This window comes from Aulostomus chinensis, chromosome 1 (genome assembly GCF_037954235.1).
Source record: "Aulostomus chinensis isolate RoL2024-O1b breed Wild chromosome 1, RoL_Achi_v1.0, whole genome shotgun sequence".
Taxonomy (NCBI): Eukaryota; Metazoa; Chordata; class Actinopteri; order Syngnathiformes; family Aulostomidae; genus Aulostomus; species Aulostomus chinensis.
This window is the reverse complement of record NC_141320.1, coordinates 60,884,154-60,901,638: the sequence shown is the minus strand read 5'-3', so window position 1 is coordinate 60,901,638 and position 17,485 is coordinate 60,884,154. Positions and strand designations below refer to the sequence as shown.

Below are 17,485 nucleotides of genomic sequence, written 5' to 3'. Positions count from 1 at the left end.
CAAGTATCCTCTCTGTCAGCCGCGGCGCCTGATTGACAGCCAGCACTGACATATGCGTATAAAAAAAAAAAAATTTAAATAAAAGCTTCACCATTTGGATTTGCGAAGATGCTAAGTTGTGTTTGTAGCCGCGGAAGGATGGATGCCAATTTTGGAGGGAATTCCTGGTCCTGAACTCTGGGGAATCTGGAGGGGGGGGTACTGTACCAACATGAAACAGGTGGTGATAAAATTGCTCATTTGTAGACACCTTGTTGAACTAGAGCGACTCTCCCAGTTAATGATTCTCCACGAGGACTCGCCGATTTCACTCGCAGGCCGGCTATCGACTCTGAGCTTCAGCTAATCAAAGAGCCAATTCACGCAGACAGCAGATCGCGTGCCGAGCTTCATCAATGATGTTCCGCGCTGCAGAAACTAAAACTGGGGAAACTGGATGACACGACCAGTGTCATCAGATCGGCACTCCAATGACAATACTGCATCAAGAGCTGTAATCTCTGCAGCTGATTTAGATTATTTAATATTATAGATATCTACATCTACAGGCCGAGGCACCCCAAGCATATATGGACCAACGGAGGAAATGAAAGAAACGATCCAGTGAACAAAATCAATGAGCCAGTTAAAAACAGTTTGTCTCCTCACCTGCAGTGCTGCTGCCCCCCCCAAGAAAAAGTGGAAATTATCAGGAATAAATTGAAAGTAGTCTTGTAGTTAAACTCTACAAATTTGTGTCTTTCAGTCTGGCCGTCACATCATGCGTTCATCCGTCACGTTAGTTTATCCCCATAGCGGGGAGAACCCCAGTGCCTCAGCTAACATGAGCTCACTGGAGACACTCGAGGGAAGACGTTTTACTACCGACAAGCTGTGTGGTTGCTACCATGATACCATAATGTGTCAAATTAATGGCCTCTGCTTCACACACACACACACACACACACACACACACACACACTTCTGCACTTTTATAATCACAGCTGTAATGTTAAGGCTGATTTAATACACACAGTCTCTGAAACACATACTTGCTAATGATAAACAGACACACACACACACACACACACACACTTCGCCACCATTCACAGCACATGTGCGACAAACACATCCGAGCAGCCACACGATTTTCAACTCAGGTCGTAAAAGTTGGATGATTCGCACTGAGATTAGAGTCAGGGATCAAAGCGGAGAGCCGTGAGATGAAAGCAAGAGCTGTGACACCAAAATCATCAAGAGGAAATTAAAATTTCATTCAACATTGGCTTAATAAGCAGGTTATATCAGACGTTCAGTCTAGGCTTACCCGCTCTTCTTCTTGCCATGCAAGAATCCACTAAGTGTTCAGAACTTTAGACATTTTCAGAACAAGGTATAATTACTCTAAAATAACGACAAACGCGCAATGCAGGCTATATCCCCACCAACCCATTTGTTCATGTCTTTGCATACGTATTGTATTCTAATCTATTTAAGCTAATTGTCCCTCTGAGACTGAGTCCTTACAGTCCCTCTGGAAAAGGTTCTCAGCACATATTAACAGAAGTAAGACTTCCATTATTGTCCTGTATTGGCTGGTACAAATACACACCACGTATTGAAAGAAGTTGGAACGTCAACGCTGCCGTTGCGCCAAAGCTGTGTGTTCAGCTGAGACGCAGTAGAAAGGAGGCACTTGACTAGTTCACGGTCCATCTTATCACAGAGTGTCTTTGGCGCTCTTAAGCTTTGTCATGGTGGAGATAAACATTCAAGTGCCATGTTTGGTCACCCGTAGAACAAACCAGTTTATTCATGCACTCCAATGCCCGCGGGGTGACTGAATGAGGGGTATTGCAAATATAATGCTTCTACTTCTATTTAAACTCCCCCTATTTCTCTGTAAACTCTCCTCTCTATCCATTCTCTCTATTCAAACTCCTTTCCTTGAGCTCGGGTATGAGAGAAGGAGGTGGCGTGGAGCCAGAGCTCTGCTGTTGGGAGACTGAAACTTGAATGCCAAGCTCTTGAGTCCTCAACAGAGAGATGGAATTTTGGAGCTGGAATGTGGGGGGTTTGGCTGGGTATGAAAAAGATTAGGCAGTCGCTGGTGCCAAGGCCTTGGAGCTTGAAACACTGCTGAGCTCCAAATATGGCGAGAGGGGTGTGAAAATAATTTGAGCATTCTGCAAATAGTAGAGGTAAAAGAGTGAAGTTTTTAAAGGTTGGTAAACCATGTTGAAGAAACACTGCAATGTCCGTTTAAAAAAAAAGAAAAAAAAAAGAAGGAAGGATGGCTTCAGATGCAGAAGAAATGATGGATTTTATAGCTGACAGGAGCCTTCTGAAGAATAAAAGAAATGTGTAGGTAGCAGCTGCTGAGCAAATAGCCCCCAGAAATAAGTCTGACCAGGTCTGCATGGGCACCGATGAGAAACCCAGAATCTGCAGGAAGATTTTTCTTTCTTCCTGCTTTCTTTGGCTCCTTCCAAAGGCTTGACTGGAACTCTCACGTGTGCTCCATAGGAAGTGTCACGTATTCAAGCCCTCCTCCACACACTACTTCACTTCGTTTTAGCACAGCTCGAGTGGCTCCAGGTATGAAACTGTCACATCACGCTGCATTCACCGACACTTCCCTCTCCACATGTCGGCAATGATAAAGGAATGGAGTGTGTGGGATCCGTAATGGGGGACTGGAAATATTAGGAACAGTGAATACCTCCACACCACAGAAGCAATACTGTCTACTGGCTTGGCTAGAAATGCATACTGGAAACATGTCATCCATCTTGAAACAAAAATATCAAGACAAAACCAACACAAGAAAAACACACAGCAAATATACACAAGCCGTGTACAAAGTTGTCGTCAATGCTGGTTTACCGTTATCCAGGCTGTTGTCTTTGATTTCGCTGAAGGCTTCTGACGGTGCAGAAAATGGAGCGGAAAAAATGGAGTTAAATTCCTTTCTTCTGAAAAGTTTCGATTTATTTAAACACGGACGCCTTCTTGACACCTCAGCAAGAGTCTGAAGTCCCAGTATAATTTAAAAACTCAATCGTTTTTCATCGCTCTGAGTTTTAGGGTTAACTGGAAGATACCATACCCAACGCAAATTTGTCCCCCAAAAGTCCAGTTCGCTCGACTGGTGCGTTTGCTGGTATGGATTCAAACCCTGGCGCTGGCACGGGTGGGAGAGGTGGGCTTCAGCATGCAGTGGCTACACAGAAGACGGACGACGTAATCAGGCGTTGGCGATGTTAGCGGCCAAAATAATTCCAGTGCTGTCCACAAAATAACTGGCCTGAAACCAAGTTGCGAACCACTAATTAAGGACTGCAGTCTGCTCTGTCAGATGGACGGGAGCCCTTATTAAGCTAGTAACGTTAGCCGGTGCTAGCTAGGTCCAAGTCCGTCGCCTAGTGTGTTCGGAATGTGTTAGCAGCCATGTCAAGTGAGAACACACCCTTCAGAGTACCAATACTTGCTATACCACAGTAGAAAACCTAATAAGTTCATCGCCATGAGGAATTAAACAGCCTTCAACATCATTATTTAACACCGTTACTATGACAACCACGACATAGCAGGTGATCATAAATGTACACAGCAACACATGTTCATCGCAAGCATCAGCATCCGGCTCTGCAATGTTGTTCATAATTGATAACAGCATACATACACTATTTGTATTATTCATTTAACAAAGTCAGGTGGAATTCACTGCAGACACATCCTACCGCACTGAAGCGACGGAGGCTGTTTGAACCTCCCAGAAACTCATGAAGACCTGGAGGAATTTCCACTGCTAATCATTTGATTGATCTTTGCTGGGAGAGTGAATACATATTTGCATGCATTAAAAAGCCAAAGTAGAGGAAGAGGACAACTTAGGAGGAAAATATGAGATTTGGGGAGAAAATGGATTCAATAGAAACGGCACAACTGCAACGCAATAATATCCTGCCATCAATCAAAGTTTTTAAAATGTGTTGCAACTTTAAATAGCTCATCCTTTCGACCCTAAATTCATTAAAACATTATTTGTTTTCTTTTGCTGAAACTAGGATCACAGATTTAATTAAAATAAAATAGATCCATTGTAAAACTTTTATTTATTTATATATATATATATATATATATATATATATATATAAAATAACGTGTCAAAATACAATTTTACAATAATATATCGCAATACAACATGATTGCACGACTCAAAATAGAGCAGAAATTCCAACTTGAATGCTAATTCACAAACTACTGAAAAGTAATTTAATTTAGTCGGTTGTAAAATTTAATTCATGTTTTTCTTGTTGTCATCTTTAAACAATGATTAATTTGCGACTCCATGAGGCTTTTACATATTAACCCAAAAGTCAATGAGCACCACATGCAGCAGTTGGAGGCTGAGCGAAGGAAAAAAAACCAAACACTGAGACAATAACAGCAGCATACACGTGCATTCAACTCCCACGCTTTGGACCACATGGAGCAATAAAACCTCCTTAACACCCCCCCCAACCCCCCCACCCCACCCGACGCGGACCCCCTCCATCCCTCCGATGTATGACAGCCCATTGTGCATGTGCCACGAGGAAAAAAAGACCCTAAACCTATTGCCTCTAAAGGAATGGTCCCAATGAAAGTGAATTAAGCAACAAAGGAGGCACTTACATTCAAGAGCCTCACATGGTCCTCCGACAGAAAGGAAGAGAAGCGTGCAATGATTCCCGTCTGAGAAAACAATAGTGAGTAACCTTGGAGAGGAAGTGAAGGGAAAGAGAGAGGGAAAGAGAGAGAGAGATGCAGAGATAGAAATGAAAGGTGAGGGAGAAGACGCAGGTTCATGCATCCACACACCCGGCACATAGACGCAAATCAAAACACTTAGGTTCTTTTCTTGCATGTCCCCTCCTCCGCCTCCTCCTGTTCAGCTTTCTCACCCCCCACCCCCTCCCCCTCCACACATACACACACACACACACACACACACTCTCACACACACATCCACCCCTCCAACCCGTGCCTTTGGGTTTTACTTGTCATGTGTTCAGGCTCAGGCAAGCGTGAAGTGGGCTGAGGAGACCAGCGCTCCAAGTGCTTTGTCCAGCAGTTGGAAAACTCCTGTTTGCATTGGTGGAACATTCAGCCTCTTGGCCCCCGCATGTGTGTTTGATGCAGAGCAGACGGATGGAGAGGCAGGGGATGATATCCAGGCTCATCCACAGTATCACACCTTCCTGGGATCTCATCCTATATATGCATATATCTACATCTATATAAAATATATAAAACAGAACGCACATCTCCTGTGGAAAATTCCTCTCTTATTCATAGGCATGGGTGTCCAAAAACAGCTGGCAACAACCGCACTATTTAGTTAAGAACACAAGATATTACATTACACTCGCTCTCTTTTTTTTTTTTCCCTCTCTAAGTTGAAAAGCTGAATCAGTTGCAAATTTCTCCAGCTTCCTGTTGCTGTGCAAGCCCGTCGTTGCTTCTAGATGTCAGGGACGTAGGGTAGCGATCAGGGTTCGCTTCCTCTCCGTAAGATCAAATTGAGGGCTAAGAACGGCGCGTAAGAAGACATTTTGTTTTCGTTTGGTCACCTGTGGTGGGTTATGAAGGTGCACTGTACTCCCGCTACTTTGAGTTGCAATTCTTTGGATGGCCTCTAGGACATGAGATCGTTTCAGCAATTGTCGCGTGGTTGTCTTGCTAACGTTTGGGTGAAAAGGCGATGTGGGGATTCATATGCTCGTCCATCCAGCATCTTCCAATGGGAGCAGATCCATCCAATCAAAACAGTACAAACTTCAAGGAGCTTCCCCGCAGCCTGTGGCGTAAAAACTCAAGTTTGACACGCCGCCGCCCTCCCGTCAGATGTGTCCGATGGCTGGAGATCAGGCTGCAGGTTGGTACACAGTTTTATACCACACAAACCGGGCCGGTGACATGAAATAACACTCATCACCAATGGGTGAACGACGCTCTTTGATGATTTTACGGTCATTATACTGTGCAGCCGGCGTAAATGTGTGCAGGATTCATATCACACAGATGAACCAATTTGGCCAAATTCTGCCCCCCCCCCCCTTCCCTTACTGAGAATGTGCACGACCTCACTTGTTTGAACAGCTTTAACAACCCGATCAGCAGCTAAATCGAGGGCGGACATGCCCAATCATCTGCTTCACTGCTGCTGCTGTAAGACAGAGAGAGAGAGGGAGAAAAAGAGAGAGAGAGAGAGAGAGGGAAAAGGATTAAAGTGAATATTGAATGTTCCGCGACTATTTCAGAGCAAGAGGAGCCGCCGATGCTCACGTCTCCTTCTCCCTCACATTCGCAGATATGTAGGATGATCTTCTAAGCCACCCAGGAGAAGCTCTTTGTTTGTTTTTTTTTTGAGTCACATTATACATGTGCAACCATTTTTCCTGGAACGGCGCGATGGCCCTCTTTCTGCGCACTGCTTTGATACAAGCAGTTATTGTGTACTCTAAACAATATTAGAGAGCTGAAAGAAGGCCTAATGTGTTCCACACCAACCCCTGGCACTTTGTAATCCTTTAATTCTCTTCTTTGTTGCGAGGAGAAAACCTGTTCTGTCTCACATTACTTCAACATGCTTTCATTGTTTCTACCAAGAAGCGACTTCTTGTTGTTGTTGTTGTTGTTGTTGCTGTTGTCAGAGGTAATTAAAATGGGGAAGACATTCTGCAATACAAAGCTGCACTGCGGATTACATACTCAAATAAATCACCTGTTCTGTGACCACCCCAGAGACTCGTACTGGGTGTTCTGAAGGATTAATGTTCTAGCTTTGGTTGATCAACAGCAGAACATCCTTCATCAACGGCCGCCAGCCACGAGATCCAACTTAAAAGCTTAATAACGTCATGTTCGGCCACTTCTGCAGTTTACATTTTCACTACTCCCCAGCCTCAAGGTGCAAACTTCCTCTCATCCAGATGGAGTTTAGTTTGTAACCTCCAGAGTACAAAAAGGGGAGGGGATGATTAATGGGATCAATATATGAGCATACAAATAGCAGCTGCGCTCTGTATATAAGGAAGGCAAACAGGTCAGGGCGTGTGTTTTTTTCCCCCCTTTTTATTATTATTATTATTATACTCTGCTGAGTCTACACAAGCAGGAGGTCAGCTCTCTACCAGGAGGGACTGACCCATTTAGACCATCTGTACACCAGAGAAAGCCAATACCCACTGAAATTATGACTGTTTCCTCTCTTCTCCTGTTCAGACAACATAGAATAATAAAACAAAAAAAGTTCAGCTTTTGTACACTAATGTGTATAATTCTTTCCGGGCTGGGCATCATCCTTGCAAGTGAGCTATTACATCACCTTTTAAACCAATTATATAGCCTCCACTTACATAAATCACTATATGAGAGCTGAAGTGTAGCGCAGAAGCTGCAACATCCTCGGGGATTAATCACGGTAAGAATATTATAGTAGAGGACAAATGAATACCCAGATTTTCACGAGTTGCCTTCAAGCCCAAGACTATGGCTGACCTATTTGCTCTTACGAGTGCAATATGCCTTTTATTGCATTACCCTGATAACCCTAATCCAATTACACAATATTTTCTGATCGTGGCAACCCAGAGGAAATCAATGGCGGCGCCCCTCCCTCACCCTATAAATAGAAGTTGCTCTCAAAATGTCTGACGATCGCGCGGGTTTTAAACAATCGCACGGGTCTGCCCTTTAACTCCCAGGCAAGTTTTGGAAATCTTGCGTACAAACACAAATTGCCGTCAACTGGTTTAATATGGGGGGGGGGGGGGGGAGGCCTCTTATTGCGTGTTTTTGTCAGAAGATGGCAATAAAGGCGACGGTTCGGATGCCTACGTCCTACCGGCAAAACATAAGGCACTACTTTCAGTTGGGCAAGTTCAGGTTTGTTATATTGGCGAATTTATTGTTGGAAACCTCACTAAGAACCACATTAAGTCTTGTTTTGTGTAATCTGGCTGATTTTGTAGCCGCGCTCATATGTCACGCTCCATCGGATGTTACCCAACTCTTTTTTTTGTCTGACGTTCTTGTTGAATCTTCGCCATGGAATATGAAAAGCCTTGAACACTTTGTCTTTCTTATCTTGATGCTTGTGAAATGATCTGCTTTCACACCGACTTCACAAAGTATTTCATACTCTTTTTTTAAATTTTTTTTATTTTTTTACCAGAATGTGTCCATTCTCCTGTTGGGTTTTGTTAGGGTTTATGTCCTGGATGTCCTTCGGCCGCCAACGTCCTTCAACATGTTCTAGTCCATGTTCCTGCACCATCGTAGAAGCTGGCATTTCCACTTTGCATCTTCATGCCCACTGTTCTGTGGTGGGTTTTTCTCCCGCATGTCGTATTACTTGGTATGCATCTGCCACTTCTCGAAGCCTTCAAAACCTCCGGCGATGCCTCAGGGCTTTGGAAACATGCAGGGGGAAGGGCGACTATGTCATGACCGCTTATTCTTTCATGCCAGCTTCAACTCTTGGGCTGTCTGTAATTATGACATACACGCTGTACTAACTGTAGAGAGCCAGCTGTGTGAGGCAAGCGTGCGAGCTGACCTGGAAAAAGAATGCCTTTGCTGCGACAGACCCCAGAGGGTTGAAAGGGTACCGTATAGGAGAGTGGCTGGCAGGGCTGAAAGCGTCGGCGGTATCGTTCCCATCAGCCGTATTTTCAGCTCAGCCAAGAACTTTGCATCACCCTATACTACATCCAGACATACGTGAAGGAGACTTGGAGCGTCTCTCACTCTCATTAGATAAGTTCTACGGGGCTTTTTTCCCCCTGCCTGCGTGCGTGGCAGTTTAATTAAGTGCACTGACTTTTCTAAAGGGCAACCGTAAGAACCAACACAATTAACAAAATGGACGACTCGTCTGCTCTTTGTTGCTCTTTGTTAGACTTTTTCCTCATTTGAGCTGCTCGGCAAATCCCCCCCCCCCCCCCCCCTTGCCCTCGTCACTAGGTTTGCATTTAGAGAAGCTGCATCCGGCCTTCATCTATGTAAATAGCAAAGAAGAATACAGAAAGCGACCAAATTCAATATTTTTGCTCTGCGACAAGCGATGCTGTTGCATCAGACGGCGGCCACAACGAGCCCGTGCTCCCTCCAGATTCTACCTTTTGAAATGTCAGAGTTGAACATACCAAAATTGTAGCGTTCCTCTTTGGGATTTCTATCTAACACCACTGCGGGTTATTAGCTGGCTGGCTGGGGCTCCGAGATCCCAGAGGACAGTTCAAAGTGTAATGAGGTTAATTGGCAAGAATCCCGACCCAGACTAAAGAACACACTTTAGAATTCATAGTAGTTCTTTGTGTCAAGGCTTTTATAAAAGCCAGCCAACAAAGCTGGCATCAATGTAGAATGACATCAATTAAGCGTCTTACAAAAATATGTATTTTGCTGAAAATAATAGATTTGCTGTGGCGTAAGACTTTATGATGCCGTGTTGTTTAAAATCATGATACCTGATAAAAGAAATGTTACATCACTCTATCACTTTAACATTATTTTCAAAACGAAAATCACATTAGGATTAGTAATTTTTTTTTTTCAAGTGGGTATGAAGTTGTTATATAAACCCTTTTAAGGCTGAACTGTGAGATTGGAGTGCATAATCATATCAGTGAGTTTAATCCAACCAAGACCACAAAAACTGGACATTTTTTGATGTGGATCATCACGCAGATGTTGTATTTAAACACCAAATTGTATGAAAATGTAACAATTCTCAAATGAGCTGGAATATCAGGCAGTCAGCTTCTCATTTATTCAGCATAATCCAGCCAGAAATCTCTACCCGTATGCCCCCCCCCCCCCACACACACACACACACACACACTCGACTGAGTCCAGAAGGGGTAGTTTGAGGATACATTGGTCATGCCGAAGGAAGGTCAGCATCTAGAGGACTTCTCCCCGTGGCGGTAAAGAGAAAAGATTTAAGGTCAAACACAGAACAAGCACAGAGACAAAGGAAGGCAGTCGGCGGTGTGTGTGTGTGTGTGTGTGTGTGTGTGTGTGTGTGTGTGTGTGCAGGAGGCAGCACATGCGTGTGTGTATTAACAACAGATTAAATGCTGCTGCACCTACACATTTATTTCATTTGAAGCATTCCTCCGAACATGGCAGTAAACAAACCTTTCATCCGTATCGTATCACCTGCTGTTATCACAAAAATGCGACCCTGCGTATCTTTCTTTCATATAGTTCACGGCGAGGTTAGAATACTGTGAATTCTGCGGGATTATACTGCATAAATCACGATATTTATTTGCCTTTCTTCCCCTCCTTCATGTGTTCTAACAGCCCTCAGCGTCTTGGCAGTCTGTCGAGATGGAGGACCTTTTGTTTCTGCGCGAGCAAAGGTGTCCTGTTATCTAATAGCATAAAATAGCATTTCTATATTTGCACCATCATCTACCTCTAAATTCCCAATTGTGATCATGTTGAGAGCTTTTCAAATAAAAATGAAAAACCCAGGCATCCACTTCCCTTCATGTATATTTTACGCTCTCCGATTGCTGTACTGTATTTCTACATCTGTAGAAGTCTATATTTTTACTTCTAGCAGGCAAAGTCTCTGGACAATGCGGCCTTTAGCTCTCAGGAAGCATTAAGGTGTGTCATATGAATCAGAAAAAGAAAAAAAAAATTCCAGCTTTGAGAGGGAATGATGAGCTCTCAAAAGCCCCATGAAATCTTAAACAGCTTCTTCTCTTTTCACCCGCATTGCAATATGGTGCTCGCGTCGGGCGAACCCCCCTCGCACAACACTTTTTGTCCAGTCTGACACTGTCAACAAGGCCAAAGCTAAAAAGTGAGAGAATGCAGTTTGGAAAGAATGCAATCTTATCACAGAAGAAGCGTGATTACATCTGATATTGTCGCGCTTTCAGCCACATCAATGGCTTATTATCATGGCCACATTATATATACATGATCCTGACTCCAAGCTGACTGAGCGCTGCTGTTTTTTCCCTCTAAAAGGCACTCTAGCCGTACTTAGCCACTCACGTGCACACCCAGATTAAAATTCCTGCTGCACTCGTATCTCCCTTGTTAAACTCCAAATGAACCAGACCTTGGAAATTGCTAACACATAAAATTAGCCATACTGGTGGTAGTTGTGTCGTGTTCTGGTACATTTCTTCCTCGTGATGTCAACTCCGGTCTCTGAATTTGCTTATTAGATACTGACATCTTTACCGTATTGTTTGGAATATAAGAAATATATCATCTTATATTTTGAACAATAGATTCATAGTTGGTGCCAAATAGCTGAGCGTGCCCCCCCCCCCCCCCCCCCAGGAGTGAAGCCGCCTGTTCCACCAGTTAGCTTAGTTTCTTCAACAGAGCAAGTCAACTAGCAAGAATGTTACGTCTTAAAAATGCTGACAGTCCAAGAAAACAGCCTGCCTTGTTTTCAGAGATGTGCTTTGATTTTCAGATGAAGTCGTTTTCAAGAAAGTGTTTTTTTCCGAGTGGCCGTCTAGCAACCAAAGGGTTGCTGGTTTGATCCTCCCTTCCACTGGTGACCGTGCCCCCAGAAGTTCTCGTGGGTGGCAATCGCATCCACCCCCTGTGGCTGTGATCAAAACCAATGATTGGGGGCGGTGTGAAAGCCCCGTAAGCGTTCCATTGCGCTATTTTTTTTTTTTTTCGTTTAGAAGGTCAGAAACTGGTGTGGCTTCCAAGCGTTTGCTCTACAACTTCACTCCTTCTGCACCCATAAGCCTTTGTGCCCTTTTTGTGAAAGATGCATGACCTTTTAGCAGCTCGTGAACAAGCTACAAGCACATCTGACACAGTATCCCGATGTGCTTTCGTCTCCTGTAAAAACTTTACTTTTATTTAACGCTGAATTGTACTTCCACCGGCTAATCGCTAACTTTGTCAGGCAGTTTATCAGGCGATCGAACCGCTTCGAAGCGGAATGCTTTGGCCAGAAATCAGTGAGCTGAAAGAGGCTTGTGAGTAGGACAGTAAACATTGAATAGTTCTCTGAGCCATTATTTAAATAAACCCGCTGATTCACTGACCGAAATCCTTTGAAATACCACAACAAGCTTTCAAATGTCGAGCAGGTCACACAGAGGGCAATTTATGCAAACCTGTCCTAAAAAAACTACAAAGTTTTGCCGAAAATCCTCTTGCAAGTGTTGATTTAATGAGCTTATATTTTTGCACTGTTTCCGGCGATATGCTAATGTCTGGCAGATGGAGCACTTGAACATATCTCTCTCGCATGCAGGGTCCTGTTCAAATGTTAAAGATCATACACACACACACAGACACACACATGCATGAGTATGTTCGCCTGCAGGAGAGAGAGAGAGAGAAAGAGAGAGAGAGAGGCAGATGGGGTGTGGAAGTAAACGCTCAAATGAGGTAAATGTGGAATTAATGTTCGGATCTGTTTGGTAAGAGGCAACCCTAACCAGCAAAACGTGGACCCACAGCGGAGACCATGTCATGCAGAAAACCAGGTTTTAAAACGAGGTGAAATCCTTTGGGTTTTTTGTTTTTTTTTTTATCTGAGATCTGACCACGAGGGCTCTTCATTTTGAGGTTGTGATCTTTGTTTCTGGGCAGGACTCAAAACACACCCACACACCAGCTTAGCCACTTTTTCCACTGTACCTCTAAGAGCTTGTGGCTATATCTGACGCAGCTTTCTGGCAGGTTTAAAGCCCCTGAATTGACTTACTTAACTTGCTCCAACTTTCCAAAAGTCGTCTGGTGTCTGAAAAGTCTTAAAATGATGAGGATATTGCAGATGTCAGTTCTTACAGCAACGTGAGCAGATACTTAGCAGCGCATTCCTCCTCCAGGGTGTGAGATAAATTAAAATCGGAAATGAATAAAATTGCCAATGAATGAACGTGGTTTGAATATTTTACTACAGTAGTGTTTCACAATATGTATTTATGAGCATTTTCATATTCTAACAATTCAAATTATGTCTCAGATGGGTAAAAGTGTGTATTTCATACTCTGTGCACCAAAATCACCTAGTGGCCAAACTGTGCAATTACAAATAGGGCGTTGGTTTGCACACTGGCTCAAATAACACATGGAGACTTCATTAACTTCATTTTATGATGCAAAATGAACTTGCACCAGAGCCACATGACATCCGGGGGTTTGGATGGGGCGGGGGGGGGGGTATGATATGTTAATGTGAATTCAAGACCCTTTAATTTTGGGAACGGAACAGAAAAGTTTGTTTTGGACCTGTTTTTTAACAAAAATAATGAGGAAGAAGATGATATCATCTCCCCCGAACAAGTCAGATTTCTGATTGTGAGAAAATGATATGAGAAAAAAATGATTAGTTCCTGTCTATTTTCGATGAGAAGGAAATATTGCGCCCACCCAGAATCTGAGCTTGCCCTTGTCTGTGCGGTTATCTTCTTTATGCACCACAATTGACTGTCCATCAAACATATTTCCAGCACATGCATAATTTTGTTAAATGAAGGGAGGAAAAAAAGAAAAGGGCATCACCCACAAAGCCTCATTCATTGTAAAACAGATCCAGAATGACACAGCAAACAGAGGTCTTTGGGAAAAAAAGGGGGGGGGGGAGAGAGAGAAGCATCCTGGACGCAAATTGATGGCAGATGTGACTTCAGCTTTGACGCTAGAAACCAAACGTTCACTTTAGATTTCCATCAGCGATTGAAGGTTTTGACGTATCCAGAGTTTGGACCGTCATGTGCTTGTGGTCATGGTGAAAACAATAAGACAGTTGCACTCTTGTCTGGGAAGATTGGGAAAGTCTGGATGCTGATGCAGTCATTCCTGGCTAGCTGGGAGACCACAGACCGACACACCCTTCTCAAACCACACTCTGAATAGTTCCCCTCACACAGCACGGGGAGAATTGTAACTACTTGAAGCAAAGGAGAATTCACTTTGATACAATTAATGATGCGGTAGTGAAGCATGAATGCGCCTTGAGCGAGCTGCAGGACGGCATATTTACTTCGGCTCTGGTTTCCTGTCATTCATCATCCGAGAAAGAAATGCCGTTCTCATGAAAAACACAAAGAAATGGTTCAAAAGCATGCGTGACCATAAACACCACGCCATCCTCCATCAGCCTTGACATGATTCAAGTGTCCCGCAGGTTCTTTTGGGCTCTTCTACCCAAGAACGGACTGGCCAATTCTCAGTATATTCCGAGGAACGCTTTGTTGGTCAAGGCCCACTTCGTGGAGGTGGACAACTGAATTGCGGTGTTTCTAGTTCAGCTGTGAAATGTAAAGATGTCAAACAGAATATAAGGAGAGGGTTATTCCTGAAACATTAGATTTCCACTCCACGCTCTACTTTTCTGCTCTCACGGTCAGATTTTTCTCAGTTCCCAGGGCGCTGACTTTCAGCTTTCCATGAGCCGACTTTGTCCTTGTGAGTCCACAGCCAAAAGGCTTTTGTCATCCAGCTATTTAAAGGAGGAGAAGGGACGTGCAGCCTAAACATTTGTTCAAAGAAGGTCATTTATGGGACTTGTGGTCTCATGAGGATCTGACAAGCCCAGAGGGGAAAGTTGGGGACAGCGACGGAGACGGAGGGGTGATATTTGATTTTCTCACCAAGAAATTGACATATTTTCACAAAAGTCAGTCTAGAGCTTCACTTTTAAAAGTCAAAATCCAAGATTTCTTAGGGTGGTTAATGTTTGGAAAGGATTAAGGGGAGTGAGCAAGGGTTACGAAGGGTGTTCCGATGGATGGTCTGACAATCCTAATCGCTGGATATGGGCCCTGCAACAGCTGATCAGAAGAGCTGATCCAGTTACACAGAATTTGCAAGGTCTGTCATTTTTGTGCCGCAAAAAAATGCGAGATGAGGCGTCGGAAAGAGATAAAATTGCGATGAGACGCATTGCGTTTTGCTTGTCAAGCTTTGTTAACTCGCTCGTTGTCTCTTGGTTTGTGTTTTCTACCTGTGTACTAGAGTGCGTTGTTACATTGTGACCTTTTTTGACTGTCTGCGCATGGGGTCTTATTTTCAAAGTCGACCGGACTCACGAGTTGTCAATTAATTCCTCGCCACCGGACGTCAATTACCGGCCGAGGACGAGCTCAGAATGTATGTATGTCCTCAGGGTAGCGAGCATGAAGGGATTCCTCCCCTAGATAATGAATATCTTCAGCAAACGTAGTGAAATTAGTTGTTGTGGATGTGTCAGCGTGGACCAAAATGATTCCAGAAACAGTCATCATCCACCGCTTTTACCAGTGCTAGAAATAACAGCTAAAGAATCATAAAAGAGATCATATCCCAGAGGGGGAAACCCCATGACAAGTTAGATGTGCCATAACCAAAAAGCTTTACGGTGGATTACGAGCCTCTGTGGCTTCTGTGCCTCACAGTTAAGTAATTCATGAGCAATTTTACTTCTTTCCAGTGAGACAAAGATGGAAAAAGTAGAGACAGACAGCCCGACAATGAAACATTAATATGCCTGCTGTGTATGGATGGGCACCTTTTTCTGTGAGACTCATTTCCTGTTGTAAAATGAAATCGTGCTGCATATAGAAATCACTTTCAAAGATTTTCACAAACCCTACTTTTTACTCAAGGCGCTTTTATATAATTTTCTCAGGCTCCATAAACAGAATGCTGGCTGGATGTAAAACCATGAACATGTCAGTAAGGCACCCCCCCCTCCCCCCTCCCCCCCATCAAAGAAACGCAAAAGCAGACTTCTCCCCCTTTTGAGAAACCAGCAGTATCCAGCGGTCATGTGCTGGAATGTTAACTGCAAATGTTAAGCGGCACTCGATTTGTCTGATAGGCTGAAGAGTGGGAGGAATTGGCAGACGAAGATGTAGGAAGGGTTGCAAAAATAGAGGCGAAGATGAGCATGAGCTTATATGCTAGTTTGCATGAGGAAAAAAGGAACTATTTCTGCATATTTTTCAGGAAGAAAATGACAGCATTTCCATCATTATAGACTAAAAGATTAGAGGGTGGCAAGGAGGAGCTGTTCGAAGTGACAGCAGGTTCGCTTGTTGTATAATTATAGCGCTGCCTCTCTTCTCCTCACCTCCTGTGCTGCTGCTCCTCCTGGTTAACCCTCAGCATCCCGCCTCTCTCCTGCGCCGTCATCTGTCACTTCCACTTCTTCCTGCGACTCTTGGAGAGATCTGCACCACATAAGTTCACAGGGAAGCCAAGTTATCTTAGCTAGCAGGACCCGAGCGGAGGAGGACCCACACAAAAACCACTCGATTAAATTCAGGAAAAAGATCACATTGTGGATTAAATAGTTGTTTTTGTTTCGGTTCCTTCTCAAACTCCACGCAGCCACATTAGCCACGGGTATGTGCAATACGCTGGAAGATCAAGTGGAAAATACACGCACAACCGCTTCACACATTGCATGGCGGCACCACGGAAACTAGTCATCTTGCTGGGAACAGGAATTCCTTGATCCAAGAACATCGGGCCGAGTTTGCTAAATCACAGACGAGTCCATTTGGACGGGTCATCCCAGAGAAAAGACGGCTATCTCGGGGGATAGCGTGCACAGCAAGTTATTAACTGCACTAAGACATGCCATGTCAGTGAAAATGACCCATTGACTGTCCGTTAGCATCGTTTCTGTGGTGTTTGGATGCAGTTTGAACACAGGTGGTGGTTATTTTCATGGTCATTTTGAGTATGAGTCATGAGCTCGGGATACCGCGTGAAAAACACTCATTAAAAGAGAAATTCAGCATTCTTGAACGACGTGCGACTGCACAATTGAATCGTCTCTGAAAGCATCCGGGATTTCTTTGTCCGATCGAGCACCCTGCAGAGATATGCAGAAGTACGTACGATTTTTTTAAATCAAAAATTATTAAAAATGAATAGATAAAAAACAGATAAAAATCAAATGAAAATATTAATTAAAATTTTTATTAAAAAAAATCTTTTTTGAATGTGCAAAATATTTTGCACCTGAAATTGTGACAAAATCTAAATTGCAAATGGAACTAAGAACATTCCAGCAGAGAAATGACTGTCGCGCACTGCATGCCTCGTGTCCGTGGGGTGTCTGATGTTTCATTTTGAATTAAAGGTCAAATCCATGTCTGTCCAGAGAAGAGGATAGAAATCTCCTTTCTCTTCCTCCACAACAGCTTTTAAGTAGAGAATCAATATTTCACAGAGTCTCTTGTGCTGGCTTTCGGCTGCAGAAGGGTCCTGGCAGAACAATAGAATCATCACCTGCATTATTCATCACTCACTCATTCACTCTTCTCTTAGTCAGACACACAACACACCAGGGATTCAACTTTCTCCAGCTAAACTTGGAGTAAATACAACCTTTGAGAACATCTGCCTCTCCATCCTTAAATCTCTGGCCTGTACCATCCCTAATAATGTTAACCGTGGTGAATAATTCATAGCTGATTCACATCTCAGTCAGGCCACGCCAGAGGCCACCGGG

At 43.7% G+C, this 17,485-nt stretch overlaps 1 protein-coding gene across 2 annotated transcripts in view; it reads right to left on the bottom strand.

Annotated features, from left to right (window-relative positions):
- Positions 1-16,170, bottom strand: part of LOC147272617 (E3 ubiquitin-protein ligase Midline-1-like) — a 55,930-nt gene extending 39,760 nt beyond the window's left edge. The window contains exon 1 of one of the 2 annotated variants that reach the window (XM_086198421.1): positions 16,094-16,170. The gene's annotated coding sequence lies outside the window, so the exon portion shown is untranslated. Of the gene's footprint in view, positions 1-4,659; positions 4,797-16,093 lie in introns of those variants that run through there. The other variant, XM_086198411.1, reaches the window with a different exon arrangement.
- Positions 16,171-17,485: the final 1,315 nt, after the last annotated feature.